General features: G+C 39.2%; 1 protein-coding gene across 6 annotated transcripts in view; it reads right to left on the bottom strand.

The window, feature by feature from the left end:
* PDZD2 (PDZ domain containing 2) overlaps positions 1–15,864 on the bottom strand; it is a 511,304-nt gene that overhangs the window by 368,549 nt on the left and 126,891 nt on the right. The window contains exon 3 of one of the 6 annotated variants that reach the window (XM_074207983.1): positions 4,884–4,997. The exons of the other annotated variants lie outside the window; for them this stretch is intronic. The gene's annotated coding sequence lies outside the window, so the exon portion shown is untranslated. The remainder of the gene's footprint in view (positions 1–4,883; positions 4,998–15,864) is intronic. 6 annotated transcript variants of the gene reach the window in all.

Raw genomic sequence — 15,864 nt, 5'->3', positions numbered from 1 at the left:
TTATTTTTGTATTATTTTTATTTGTAAACATGTATAAGTTGAGAGTGGCTATACTCCCTAACTGGAACTGGAGACAACATAAAACAACTGATGATTCTGACTAGAGGACCAGAAATGAAAGATGCAGTCTTCCCATCTATAAACTTGAAGGTAAATGAGAGATAGTTGGGAAAGGTCAGAAGGCCACCATGTCTCTTTGCACTGCTGACCAATAGGATTGTGACCATGGGGTAGTGCCCTTTGAGCACCAGTCAACAGGGTATTTGAGCAGTGCCCCTTTTCAAAGCTGAGGCTACAATGACAGCCAGGAAGGAGCTTGGTCCTGTATCACTGTTTGCCCATGCATCCCAGAAAGTCACCAAGGTCTCCATGGCCCATTCTAATCTAGTTGTAAATTAATTGTCTGCATCCGGTTCTGGTTTACATGATGAGGGTTGATCTACACTAAGTTACTGAACTTCCAGGTTTTGTTTTTCTTCCATTCCCATATTTAAATTGAAAGAATAAAGAGAAAATAAATGGACAGTCACATGAGAGAGCATAGGACTGAGTAGAATGAGCCAACTGTGCTATGCACAATGAAAGTGTCTGCTTTTACTAATATAATTAAATTGCTTAAATTATGACCTCAAGTGAGAGTGAAAGCATGAAGTAATAGAAAAGATGGGAAAAGAAGGAGGTAAGGGACTCAATTAGGTGGGCACCAAGCCAAAGACTTGGGGACATGTATTCTTAGAGAATCCTGAGTATAACAGAGTAGTAGCAGTGGCAAAATGCAGCTTTAATAATAGCCATATGCCCCTGGGGACCCAACAGTTTCCAAGACATTGTCCCCTTCTTCATGTCAAGACACTAAATTTTATTTTCCTTTGTATAACAGAGTCTTATACATAGCAGATGCTCAGCAAAGCTTGTTAAATGAATAAATGTTTACAAGTGACATATTTGTTTTGGACAGTCCTTAGCTTTGGGGGATAGTTAAATTTTGCTCTGAAAGCTTGTTCTCTTTCATTCTCTATTTCTACTTTTAGTATCCTTCTTTTAATATTTTGTTATCTGGTAACCAGTCAGTTAATATTGAGCAACAGCTAGAGCAGTGGATAGAGTCAAGAGAGCCTGAGTTCAAATTTGACCTCAGACACTTGATGCTTACTAGCTACATGACCTTGGGGAAGTCACTTAACCCTGATTGCCTCACATCAGAGTCATCTCCAATCATCCTGATCCCCATCTAATCCCTGGACCCAGATGGTTTTAGAATAGTACCCCCTCACTCAAATCCAATTCATGAGAATGCCATCCCATCAACTCCCTGATGTCTTCTTTGAGAATGAAACAACCTGGTAACCATAGGCATAGAGAAACTGGGTCATAGGTGTCCTTGCTTGTTATTTCAGTTCGATGGAACTACTAATTTTTTCAGAGGAAAGACTCTGCATCAACCAAACAACCAATCAGCTGAAGGAAGACTATCTGAAGGATTCCTTCTGATTTGCTTATAATTAGCTGATCAAAGGGACCTGAATAGGGATGGGTACACCTATAGGCCAAAGATAATATGAGATTGCTGGTCCCATCTTCATATAACAATAAAACACAAGACTCCTCTTCTTGAAAGAGAGATCCAAGAAAACAGAAGTTTCAGTTCTTGAGAAGAAAGGGAGCATTCACCAAATATTTACAAGGTCATCAATGCTGCCAAAAGGCCAGCCTTTACCATCAGCTTGGGAATCCTAGAGATCATTACTGAAGATTAGAATTAGAGATAATTAGAAATTTTCCCTCTCTACTTTCATCTCCCTTGCTAACTTCCTCTTTGAGAAAAGGAATAGTTTACCATTGCTAATTAATGAAAAACAAACTTTATGAGAGACAGAAGAGGAAAACAGGGAACTGATTTTGTGGACTTCTCACAGTGAAGAACAAACAGACCCACCTTTGATCTCCAGTAATGGCTAACTAACTCTTCCTCACCTTTCTCCAGTAGGTGAATCAGCACAGAAGACAAAAAAAACCTGGGGGAAGTTGGAATCACTTTCTTGATCTGATGATTTTGAACTTTTATGTTGCTACTGCTTTTACACAGAAAATTCCTGGATGTTTTCTCTCATTTTCTCTGTCTCTGTCTATCTCTGTCTATCTGTCTGTCTCTGTCTCTGTCTTTCTGTCAGTCTGTCTCTGTCTGTCTGTCTTTCTCTATCTCTCTCCTTTCTCTGTGTGTATCCCTCACCACCTCTCCTCTCTCTGTCTCCCTCACTCTCTCAATGACATTAGCTACCACAAAGTATAATGACCACTCCACTTCTGTGAAGATAACACCCAAATCTAACACTCTCAAGTTCATTCCGAACTGTCCACTAGACATCTTTATTAGGTTGTCTTGCTGATAGTACAGACTCAGTATGTACAAAATAGACTTACCTTCCCCACCAAAAGCCATCTCTTCTTCCAAAACTCAATTCATGGCTCCACCATACTGCCAGTCACATCCAAAGCATCTTTTACTCCTTCCTCTCCCTTACCCCTCCACATCTGATCAGCTGCCAAGTCCTGTTGATCCTATCTCTAAAATATTCTCTCCTTTTTCACTCCTACTGCCCTGTGTTTATCCCATCCCCTTCCTTAGTCTGTTATAATAGCTTCCTAGATCAACTTCCTGCCTCTGGTCTCTCTGTTTTCCTTCACACTACAGGTCTGGGTAATAAATCATTCTTCTCACACACTGAAAGCCTCCACCAGTTAACCACCCAATACATTGAACTTTTTAGCCTAACATTCAAGGCCCTCCACATACTGACCTCTTTCTGCCTTCCTAGCTTTCTCTCACACCACTCTTCCTTATTGCATGTATCCAAACACCAACACTCTGCACTGGATTAGGCTGATCTGTTTTCATCCTGCCCTTTAAGCACCATATACTTCTGCTCACATCATCCCAATACCTGTACTGAATGGGTCCTCATTATCCTTCTCAATCTGTCTATTGAAATTATTTGCTTCTTTTAACGTCCAACATAAATCCTATCTCCTGGATGGGACTTTCTTTAATATCAACTCGAACTGAGCACCCCTTCTCAAACTTCTCCTAACATTCCATAAAGACCTCTATTTTGAACTTAGTGTCTGACAGATATATTTGGGTAGGTACAGTTTTTTTCCCCTTTCTTAGAGGATAAGCTCCTTGAGGGCATTTCAGCACTTAGTGTCTTGACTTGATTGATGTTTATGGAAATGAATGAGATGCAGTTTCCTACCTTCCTAGACTCTCAATGGGGAAAGTCAGGGGGGGTCTAGGGATGAGGTTTCACTCCTAAATGAATTCTAGGATCTCTTACCAGTTCACATTGGACATAATACTCCCTGCTTACCCTTGATCCTTATTCTACCCATACCTGCTGAGTCAATCTACCTATTAAGATTATGTCCTTTTGCCAGGTTGGTAACTGAATCTCCTGCCCTTCCCCTGCTCAAGTTGATTTCAAGAGCAGAGGTTCTAATTGCCAGTCTGAGGAATAACTGGGAGGTTCCTCCTGCCTGCCCTAATCCTTGTGCAATGCCCTCTCCCACCCTCAGAAGGGACAATAAAGACTAGAGGTGCCAAGACATCATCAGACATTCTCACACTCCTGCCAGGTAATTAAAACTATATCTTCAGCTAGACTAGTGGCAAATGAGCTACTTTTTTCCAATTGTACCTCTGGTGCATTGATGATTTACCAGTTAGTTGAGGCCAAGACATTACTCAAGTTAACACAGTGGGAGCTGATTCTCTACAGCCATTTCTACTGTGTGGCCCTAATAATCCGGGCTCCCTCTCTCCGTCTCTTGGCAGATCACACAACTAGGAAAACATGGATGTGATTAGGCACCTCTACTCAGTCCAAACAGTTGCAGTTCCCCCCTCCCGGAGCAGACAGAAGCAGGGCTGAGTCTGCATCAGTTGCTTAGCAAGCCCAAGGGATGTGAGTGACAACCGTGGAACTGAGCTGACTGGGCCAACAAGAAGGCAATGCAGGAAGAAAATTGCTTCTATTAAACCAAATCCATCCTTGGATGATTGGCTGGAGAATCGGTTCCAGACCTCCACAGGCTTTTCCTTGACCACATTACTCTGTCATTTGCAGCTACATTTTTCTATTTTCATCACCCAATAAAAAAAAGGAGTTTGTTTTGTTCCTCCCCCCCCCAAACTCCCCAAAGGCACAAAGAGCATCCACAGCAGAAAGGGCAGAGGAAAATGATCTAGCAGTTGCTTTCATTATTTTACCTCCTGGGCACTGGGCCCTGTAAGGACAACAATTTTGACTTTCACGAACAAGATTTGGTCAGAATGCTTTGAAAACCTGAGACAACAAGAAAAAGAACTCTGAAGCATGGCAAGCCTCTCCAGCTATTTTTGTGTTGATTATGGAGAGGGACCACCGGAATTCAGATTCTAGAGGGTCTGAACGCTTCTCCCTTTGTCTCTAAGTTCCTCATAGTATGAAAGAATATTAATTTGTTCTCTCTAGATGGGGGGGTCCCAAAGCAGGGGATGGAGAGAACATGCTTCTTGGGAAAGACAAAGGTCAAGGGTGTCTGCAGGGGGAAAGAGGTCAGTATGGCCAGAAAGGAAGAAAAGACTGAAGCTGTCTTTTTCACTTGAATGAAAGAAGAATGACTTATTGTGGATCAACACAATAATGAGACAACTAGCCAGCCCTCACAAATAATTCAACAAAACTTTAATTAGGTATCATTATATTCTAGGAGCTAGGGATACAAAACCAAAATAAAATGGTCCTGGACCTCTAGGGGATTATCTTCTAGTGGAGGTGATGATTTAACACATAGGGAGATAAGTAAACACAAAGTAAATTTTGTGGGGGGGAACCAGCACTAACCAGGAGTGAGGAAAGCCAGCTGTGGGTGGTGGCAGCCCAGATGAGATTCAGAGGAAAGTCTGGAGGGATTCTAAATGGCAGAGATGGGGGATGCATTCCAAGTGGAGTGACAACCTGTGCAAAGGGAAGAGACAGGAAAGATGGCATGACATGTTTGAGGAATAACTAGTAACCACTCTGGCTGGAAAGGATAATGGATTGCTTTTGAGCCTTTTGGCTAAAGTCAAATGAGGAATAGTTAGGTAGGTACCTCTCAGTCTACAAGCATTTAGCCAGACAGTGCATGAAGGGGAACAATGTTAAATGAGTAAAGAGCGGGGGAAAGTCAGATTGTAGAGTGCTCTAAATGCCAAAGTGAATTGAAAAGTGTTTATTTTATCCTCAGGACAACACAGAACCAGCAAAGGTTTGTGAGGAGGAGAATAACACTGTCACTTTTATTTAAGAATATTAATTTGGCAGTTGGGTAAAGGACAGATTAAAAAGGGGGAAGAAAGACTTGGGGTGGGGATGTCAATTAAGAGGGTATAACAGTCCAGGGGAGAGGTAATGAAGACCTGAATTAGGGTAATGACTGAGAAAGCAAAGAGGAGGACGTTTTCAAACAATGTTGTCGTGGTAGAATCACAATACAGGGCAGCTAATTGGATATAAGGAATAAGGAAAAGGAAAGAGTCAAAGGTAAATTCAAGAATGAACTAGTTTTTGAAGCATAGAGAAGATAGGGACAGTTCAGGTATCTGGATTTACAACTTCACATGGTGCCACCAGTTGAAAAAAGTAGATTATAGACATAGACATAGACATAGATATAGATAGCTATATATAGATAGATCAATAGATAGATAGTTGGATAGATAGATAAAGATAGACAGCTATAGATATAAATATAGATAGAAAGAAATGCAGAGAGATAGAGATATAGACATAGACAGGTATTTGCATATGTCTATATTCCTAGATCTCACTATATTGTGATAAAAATTGAAAAGCTCTTTGAATATCTTAAAGAGGGTATCTTAATTAAAGCAGGAAGAAGGAGGAGAAACCTGTCTAGGACACCATTTCAAACCAACCCATCCATTCAGGTGGATGGAAGAAGCATAGTATAATATAGTAAGAACACTAACTCTCAAGTCAGAGAACCCGGGTTCAAATCCCACCTCTGACATTAGCTACCTGGGTGACCATGGATGAGTCATTTAACTTCCTTGAACCTCAGTTTCCTCATTTGTAAAATTTAAGGATTGGGATAGCCTCCAAAGTCCTTTTGAGTTCTACATCAAAGATATCTTGACTGAGGAAATATGGTTAGCATTGTTGACCACTTTGGTTTGCTTGCCAGCAGAATTGGCAATTAGGAAAATTGCAACAAGCCTTCAAGTAAGTGCAGTTTTGGCTGCCACAAAACATGCACATGGAGGTTTCTATAAGCACACTTTCCAACTCTCACTCATCAGAGACATAAAGAGGAATTTAAGTTCCTGGGGCAGTGATGGAGTGGGGCAAGGGAGGGGGGTGTCTAAAGCATAACTCTTCCTATTAAGGTAAGTAGAAGTTCAAGGGAATGAGGAAGTAGAGGAACTGGGATGCCACCTCACTGTTCAAATGGAGCAGAAATTGGCATGAAAAAGAAAAAAAAATGACCTAGGAACTATTGGAGGAGAAAAGGGAGTCATCGATAAGTCCATCAATGACAACAAGGATCTAGATAGAATAAAATGAACTTTAAAAAAGGAGAGATGATTATAAAGTGAGTGATGGCAGTAGAGGGAGAATGGCAGTGAGGAGCAAGGAATATAAATTAATGACTGAATAAAAAAGTATTCATTAATCACTTACTATTTGCCAAACATAATGCTAAGCACTGGGAATACAAACACAAAAGGAAAGACAAAACCTACCCTCAAGAAAACAAGGCATATAAGAGAGTAATGGCCAAGGAGGAAGACTGATCCAGTATGCCCACTCCTCTACTTGGGCCTGTGGTCCAGGCAGTGAGAAAGAAGGAACAATCAATTATGAGAGGACCAAGAGGAGATGGGGTGTCTTTAGAAGGAATCGGGGTTTCATTGATGGATGGAATATAAGAAAGGAAATCTAGGGTGATTTTGCCTGAGAGCAAAAGAAAATAGAGATTAAATAGGATATATGTAGCATTGAACTGGGTAGGATGAGACTATAGAGAGGAAATGGAAAAAAAGTGTTTCAAAAAATTGAGGGAGGGAAAGAAGTTAAATCGTCATAGGAGAGACAATGCTACTACAGAGGAAGTCACATATAGGCTTGGTTGTTGGGACTGGGTTAGCAAGTCATCACAACACACTCTTGGAACATATAAGACTTATGATCCACTAAAAGTCCTAGAATCCTAGATCATCTTCATAGTAACCAATCACAAAGGCTTTTCCCATCCTCTACTCACGCAACTGATTTTTAGAATTTTGAGTCAGTGCTGTCTGTTATTAATAATCGTTGCTTCAATGTCATTGATGTTACTTTGATTCTAGTTACTCTTAAAGGATATGAGTGATTTGTCATTCTCCTTATTTTCCCCACTCTGCTCCCAAAAAACCCACAAACCTATACCAAGCAATGGTAGACATCATCATTCTCACTATATTACATAGGGAATAAAAGCAGAAGATACTTCCCTATAACCCAGCCAGATTTGTTCTTTTTAATTTTCCTATGGGAAACAAACTTCTGTGCCTATAAAACAAGTCTGTGATTGTGAAATTTATTAGTGAGCATTAATGGATTAATGTATCACCCCTCCAACAAAAAAAAAAAACAGATTTGCATTTTAGTAGTCTTCTAGAAGTATGTTTAGGAAACAGAATGAATATTTTAGATACCATGTGAAAGCAACTAGCATTTCTTTTTTTTCTTTCTTTTTTTTTTAGGTTTTTTTTGCAAGGCAAATGGAGTTAAGTGGCTTGCCCAAGGCCACACAGCTAGGTAATTATTAAGTGTCTGAGACCAGATTTGAACCCATGTACTCCTGACTCCAAGGCTGGTGCTTTATCCACTACACCACCTAGCCACCCCTCAACTAGCATTTCTGACACTCTTTAAATCATAGTGTAGGTTCTTCTTGAGTCCTTAGGTTTCAGGTAGATCACAAAAGAGGTATAATTTACCAGCAGCACTTTCAAGTGATCCAGAATGGGTCAAAGAATCCAATAGCTCTAAGGACTTGGGTTCAGAGACCTCCATAAGTCTATAGCTTACTCTTCTCTACCCAACTATGACCTAAGAGCAAAAGTGAATCTCTCCTATCTGAATTGGCCTAGGGTTTAACTGGAAATATTGCTGATAGCAATATGCTGGGGGGTTTTCCCTTTATTTTTTAAAATGTATTTTGTCAAATCCCAAGTTGTTCCATACAGGCCTACTCCAACTGAGCCCAAATCACTAGTTCAGGCAAACATGAGGGAACCCTAGAACAAAGGAAGCAGAATTCTGCTGGATTTGCTGTACCATGGGTCTCTGCCCTTAGGGCACATTTAAAATGAGGTCGTAAAATACAGGGTGTTTCAAAATCTCTAATAGTTTAAAACTGCACTGAGACTTTTGTCTGCATAATAGAAAAGGGAGTCGATGAAAACGGAATCACAGACCCTGGTTTCAAATCCTAGTTCTGCTACATACTACCTGAAAAATACTTCACCATTGTGAGTCTCAGTTTCCCCATCTGTAAAAAGAGGTCCATCAGATGTTCTTTAAGAACCTTCCAGCTCTAGCTTCTATAATAGATGGATGGATGGATGGATGGATGGATGGATGGATGGATGGAAAAATGGATAGATGGATAGAGAGAGATAGGCAAATGATTGATAAATAGATTTATTAGTAGATGATAGTAGAAAGATAGAAGGTAGATATCTAAATAGATGGATAATAAAGTGAGTGAATGGGCATTTATTAAATTTATAAATACACAAATTTATTAAATACACTTGCTATGTATTCAGGATTATACTAAGAGATAAGAACACAAATAAAAGCCAGAAAAATAGCCCCCACCCTGAAGAAAGTTTGATAAAAGTTCTTGAGGGAGAGGGGGAGGGCATCAAATACCAAATCCCTTATACTATCTCCCAAAAACTGTCTGGCCTCAGAAACTGCAATAAAAAGAATATCATCTGACCTTTTTATTTTTTTTTTAAACAAGACAGAGCAGGTTCCAAATGTGACCTACTTTTCCTGTTCTCCTCTATGCACAAGAATTGACTAAGATTCTCACTGATGTGCTTTTTTTTGTCTTTCAGAGGAGAAGAATCTCTGTCAGCTGACCAGAGTCTCTCTAAGCCATGTCAGGAGAACCAACTAGAACAGATGTGATGAAGGCTAAATAGTTGCATCAGGAATCAGACTTGAATTCTTCTAGCCTCATCTGGGATTTTAAACTCTGGTCATAAAGGGAGAAAAAACAATGAAAAAAGTCCAATTCAGGCTCTAATGTTATGCCAGCATTTAATTTAAAGCTTTCAATACCAGCAGCAGCCACTGAAAACAAAATATTATTGATTAGATATACAAAACAAAAATTCCTTTTCCAAAGCTTGAGGTCTATAGAAAGGTCCCTTCCTGGGGCACAACTCACTTCCGCCCCAGAGCTCGATCAGCTTTAAAAACCTTACTTTGACATTTAATAAACTCTGCATCTGACATTAAAAATTAATTGATTCCTTCCAACTCTGTAAAGAATCAGAACACAACAAGGCTTTAAAGTGTCAGGAGACAGGGGTTAAAAATATAAGAGACAAGCACCTAGCTTAGGAAGAAACCAAGCACAATTTTTTAAAATTAGCAGCCTGTTGATTTTTTCTATTTTTACCTAAGGTAATGCGGCTTAAGACACTAATCTGTTGGGTTTTTGCTTACATCAGTGCTCCAAATTACAATTCCTAATTGAAAAACATTACTTTCATAATTTGAAAAGTGCCAGAAAAATGCCAGAGCCCTGGCATCCTGATTCAGATCCATGGGTTGCTTGTTCATTTCCCACAAGATGAAATTTGGCTTCTTAAGGGCTTTCTGGACAAATTGTGACCTTATGGAATTTCTTCCCAATAGCCCTCCTTCATTGGGCAGATTGACATCATTTCAGACTTGGTCTTTCTCAAAGTACTGCTCTAACAATAGGAAAAATGAATTGAGGGTTTGGAGATAATCAGGAAATTAAGGGTTTTTTTTCCTGGTCTAAATCTGTGATCTCACTGGGATAGGTAAGGATTTCCCAGGTATTAAAAAAAAAAAATCTCTCTACCAAAGTAAATCAGTAATTGTTCAGCAATTTATGGTTTTAAAGAATTACTTGGAGTATCAAGAGGTAAAGAGACCAATTGTCCAGGGTCACATAAGCAATGGATTTCAGAGGTAGGGCTGGAACCTAAGTCTTTCAGACTGCAGCAGACTTTGAAGCTGACTCAAGGCTTAGAAATGACTAAATAGATTTTATTTTCTAGAAACCCTGTTTTCCTGTTCTCAGATCAACTTCATTGGGTTGGCAAAATGAATACTGTCTCCATTATTCCAGAAGGCCTGGCTAGGTAACTGCGAAGGCAGGTTCAAAAAGGAAAAATGACTGGGTGAGTTCCATTCCAACAGACTAAAAACACCCCCAGAGCCTCCCCTATAGCATTTGAAAATGTGTTTTTGCTATGGTTATTATTACTATTCAATTGTTTCAGGTTTTCTTGGTAAATATACTAGAGTGGTTTGCCATGTCCTTCTGGAAAAGTTCTGGCTGTTAACTGTATACAATTCCAAAGTTAGAACCTTTTATTCATGTGGGATCAATAGATACTAGATTTGGAGCAAAAGTCATCTCAGGGGCTACCTAGTCAATCTCTTCATTTTCAAATGAAGAAAATGAGACTCAGAGAGGAAGTGATTTGTCCAGAATCACACAGGTAGCAAGGGTAAGAGGTGGACACTGTACCCAAGAGAGTTAGGGGCTGAGTTAGAACTTAGAGGTAGAATCTGGTGCAGTTCTATAATAGCTATAATACCTAGCCACGAATCAAATATAAATTATAATTATGATCATATAGGATACATGTTAATATATTATGTGGTAATTATACATTTATATCTTTAGTAGTATGAATAAAAATTTACTGAGAGAAAAATACTGGAAAAATTTTAGCACCTACCATTTTGTTTCAAGTTAGTCAACTAAACCTACAAACCTAATTTAGCTTAAGGTTTCCCTCAGTACTTTTCAGTAATTTTCCAAATATGATCAAAATTGATCTTATTTAAAAATATCATGGAATAAACAAATAGCAAAAATTAGGTGAGAAAGAGAGACTTCACTTTGATCACTTTGAACAAGAGACAGAAAAGAATTGGGGGACAGAGAAGAAGAGGAAGTGTATTTATTTTAGAAGCATTAAAATGCATCCCACAAATATAAGGTAGGCAAAATCTTATCAGAGCATACCAAATATGGAACTCTTATTCAGAGGGGCTCTTTCAAAGCTTCTGTCCATCTGGATTTACCCTTCTCCCTCATTGGGCTCTTTTCCAGTATCTTTTACAAGGGGCAGTTAGACAAGTTTCCATCAAGTGAGATTGTACCAGGATCTGGGTAGCCCTGGAGTCAGAGGGCTGCTATCAACAGATGCCCTAGCACTGAATACAATCCCAATGATGTCTCCAAACCTGAGGAAAAGGCCCTTACTCCCTTCCAGAATACTAAACACTTGGGCTTCATATCCCTTTTGCATTTCTATTCTCCTCAAAAGGAACAGTTTCTGTATCTTCACTTTTTAGGGAGAGGAAAGTAAGAGAGGAGGAGGAAAAGAGAGAACTTGGTGATGAAAACCAGGTCCATTTTGGTACTCTAATTTAACCCAGATTACAGTCTCTAAAATTCTTTTAATGAATAATTTAGGAAGAATTTGGATGCATCTTGTATGAATTGATGATAATCAAAGTTAATAGAACCAAGATAGTGGTATGCACTCTAACCAAAATAAGGTAAATAAAAGCAATATTAAAAGACATCTAAGCACAAATTAATTGCATCAGTAGAACTTTTTTTTTAAAAAAAGCAAAAAAAAAACACCAAAAGAAAAACAGTGGCCATCTTTGCACTTAGCTAGAATGATCCTCAGAAAATATAGTCCCTCTTCTGAGACATCTAGGTGGCACTGAACTTTTGGAGAGAGAAAGACCTAAATTCAAATTGTGCCAGACATTTCCAACTGTGTGACCTTCAGTAAGTCATTTAACCAACCTCAGTCTCAATTTCCTCATCTGTAAGATGAGGATAAATAATTGCACCTACCTAACCAGATTGAGAATCAAATGAGAGTACAAATCAAGTACTTTACAAACCTTAAAGTGCTATATAAATATGATGATGATCAATGATAATGAATACTGATTATCCTGGCTGGTATTGGAAGCCTTTACAGATTAATAGAACTTGCCAGGGCATAGTCTTCATGTAACCAGGGTTACCTCCACACTAGGAAGAGCCCCTGGAAGATGCCTTCCCAGGCTCAGGATTTGAAGAATGGAGATGAAAAAGTGTTAAGGACCTACTGATGGATTGGGAGAGACGAGGAGCCGACCAATATGTCAGAGTACTCAGTTCCATAAAGAGCTTAGCCATTTCAGAGCTTAGCAATGGGGATACTTACTGAAGCCAGAGAATCAGACCAGTCTCAGATGTGGTAGTGGCACAGTAGGCTTTGACCCAGATTCAAAGCAGATTTAATGCTTGCTGCTAAGCAGAAAGAAGGCAATAACTAGCAAAATAGCCTCTGTGGAGTGGAGCAGCCCTCCCCTGGCTGATGCCAAAGCAGAGTTAGCATTCTGCCCAAATGTCCTGTACCCCCCCCTTCCCAAAGGTCCTTTGTGACAAAACAAAACCTCACAGTGAGAAGGAAGAAAAAGCAGCAAATGGAGAGAGCAAAAGAACACAGAAGAGCAAGAGAACAGGGGAAGAGGAGGGAAATTACGGCAGTAGAGTATCCTAAAATTAAAAAAAGGAGAACCCCAAAGAAGGAAAAGAGGGATCCTTCATGAAATTCTATTGCCTAGATTCTTTTTCTTAAGAGCAAATTATCTTATTACAAGACTTAACAAAAAAAAAAATGAGACATAATAACTTTGTCTACCTTTCAAAAAACAGGAGATGGCAAGTCAAGTAGAGCCTTAGTTCAAAGTTGTATTCCTCTAACCCTAGGGAGGAAAGTGCCTGAAAAGTACCACACCAAGACCTATTAGAGTCCTCTGTAGCCTTATCTTCTCTTTTCCAGATCCCTAAACTTCATTAAAAAGAGAAGATAAGGCTACAGAGGACACTGAATTCTGGGTGTGGTCTCATAACTTAAATTTCATGCATTCATTTAAGAAGAATGCATTAAGTGCCTGTCTCTTCCAGAGTCTGAGATTAGCATTGGCCATACAAAGAACAAAATATATGCCCTCAAGGTGCTTACATTTGATGGGGATAGGGCAAGCAAAGGAATACATGTATAGGAATTATATGTATAGAAATAAATAAATTTAAAATATTCATGATAAGTATACATAAGGTAGTGGGAGGCAGCTTGGCATAGTGAATGGAGAACCACCTTCTGAGCCAAGACCCTTCTCTGGCATTCCCTGAGGGACCATGGACAAATCTCAATGCCTCAATACTCTAGGCAATTCCTTAAGACCTTTAGGTACTGAGAAAATGAAGATCTACATTGGTAGAAAGAATTTTCCTCACCAGGGAGTATCTTACTCCAATGAAATCATAGGTTTAGTCCCCATTTCTATTCCTAAATACAAAGGAATGGTAAGAGAGAATAATGAAACCACTAGTGACTGGGAAAAAAACACAATTGGACATATATAAAAGGTGATACATGGAAAGAACCATGAAGGAAGCTAGGGATTCCAAAAGGTGAAAAAGTGAAGGAATTATATTCAAAGCAAAGTAGAGCCACAACCTTTATAAGGATGAGAAATGGAATAACAGGCAGGAGATGGAATGTTGGAATGGAAAGTAGAAAGCAGAACTGTTTAAAAAACAGTGCATTATTTGGAAGAAAAGAAAATGACCCTCTTCTTCAAGATTTATTTCCAGTGTGGAGGATCTAAAGAGCTGAAGAGCAAAAAAGAACAAAGAAACCATGAATAACAAGAAAGAGGTTCTTAGAGCCTTTCTGGGTCCAGAAAACCATAATCATGAATTTCCTAAATTATTTCCACATCTTAAGAAAAGAAAAGTTAATTGTTTTTCATCTTTCTTTTCTTCAAACTGTCTTGTGCTCTGGGTTGTAAGACTCCAATGAGATAAAAATACATGAAGCATTTCAAAAATTTGATAGGATGACGCATCAGTTTTTATTGTTGTTATTGTTCCTAGAAATATCATTAAAATGTATATAAAAAAAGAATCTCCCAAAAGTTTTCCCCTTAGGAAGAAAGGCAAATATGTTCTCTCCCCAGTACAACTTGTTAGCATTTTCTTTTGTGTAATAGTAAGTTTTTTGTTGGGTTTTTTTTGATACTAGACAAAAAAAAATATACAAGGCCTCCTAATAATAGAGGTCATGGCCTTCACTGTCTGTTGGGTGATATGCTTGATTCTAGTTGGAAGTAAATATTCCCTTCAGAAAAGAGCTCAGCTTTCTCTGACAGTCTGATAGATGAATACTTAACAAGGGTGAAATTACTGGTTGAAGGGGCTCTCTGCCAATGGACTATGGCTTTTAAGAACTATCCTGATCCTAAGATCCAATATCCATCCAGGAACCCTTTGGTCCCAAAGGACCCAGTCAGCAATCATTGCCCTAGCAAGCCAACAGTCTTTCTTCTGAAGAAAAGAACTTTCCTATTTCTAATAATTCTTTGAGCATTAGGAAAAAATCACATTCCTAATTTCCCGCTCCACTGAACACCACCTTGATTTCAAGCCCAATTATTGTTTCCTCTGCACTAAAATGGAGAAAGAGGGAGGGGTAGCGGAGATAGTGAAAAGAGGAGGTTGAAAATGCTAGGAAATTTCAAGCCAAGCTTGAGTGGATGTGAGAAATATTCCAAATGAAAAAGACACAGGAGTGAGGAGTCTGAGCCACCTCCCCATCTCAAGATGCCATTTTACGTCTCCTTGCCCCTGAGTCTCAGGGTGGTCATTTCATCCTAGCATATTTAGGTTTACAAGCAAGTAAACTGCACAAGCACCATGCTTCTTTCTTTAGAAGATGCTGAGGTCATCTAAGCTGAAAGGCAGTAATCTTGGATACAGAAGCATCACTAAAGTAAGAAAAATGCTAATCTGGCTCATGAAATACACACTTCCTTTTTTCAGGTTTAGTTTCTAGACAAGAAGAAAGATGAACCTGGCAACCAGGATAATGAAGAGGCAAGAAAGCAGGAAAATATCTTCTCATTTGTGGAATATCATGTAACAAAGTCAGTTAACAGATGGTGAGATATTTGGTGAGAGTCTCTCCCTTGTTGGCATGGCAGTTCAGAGTAACCCAGTCTTTGACACATAGATCATAGGACCCTAGGGTTGGAGCTTGAAGGGACTTTGGAAGTCATGGACTTCATGGACTCATTTTATAGGAAAAGGACTTGAGGACCCGAATGGTTAAATGATTTGTCCAAGATCACATAAATAGGTGTGGATCCTAGGTTTGGAACTTGAAGAGATCATCCTCTCAATGGGCTAATCTCAATTTATAGATGCAGAACAGGAAGGTTTAGTGACTTGCCCAGGATCACACAATTAATAAGTATAGGAAAGATGGGAAGGAAGGAAGGAAGGAAGGAAGGAAGGAAGGAAGGAAGGAAGGAAGGAAGGAAGGAAGGAAGGAAGGAAGGAAGGAAGGAAGGAAGAAATGAAAGAAGGAAGGACCTGCTTATTCAGCACCTACTGTATGCCAAACCATACTGGACTTTTTACAAATACTATCTCATTTGATGCTCACAATTCATCTCCATTTTACAGTTGAGGAAA

The sequence above is a fragment of the Macrotis lagotis genome, chromosome X, assembly GCF_037893015.1.
Source record: "Macrotis lagotis isolate mMagLag1 chromosome X, bilby.v1.9.chrom.fasta, whole genome shotgun sequence".
Classification (NCBI taxonomy): Eukaryota; Metazoa; Chordata; class Mammalia; order Peramelemorphia; family Peramelidae; genus Macrotis; species Macrotis lagotis.
This window is presented reverse-complemented; position numbering and strand designations above follow the sequence as displayed.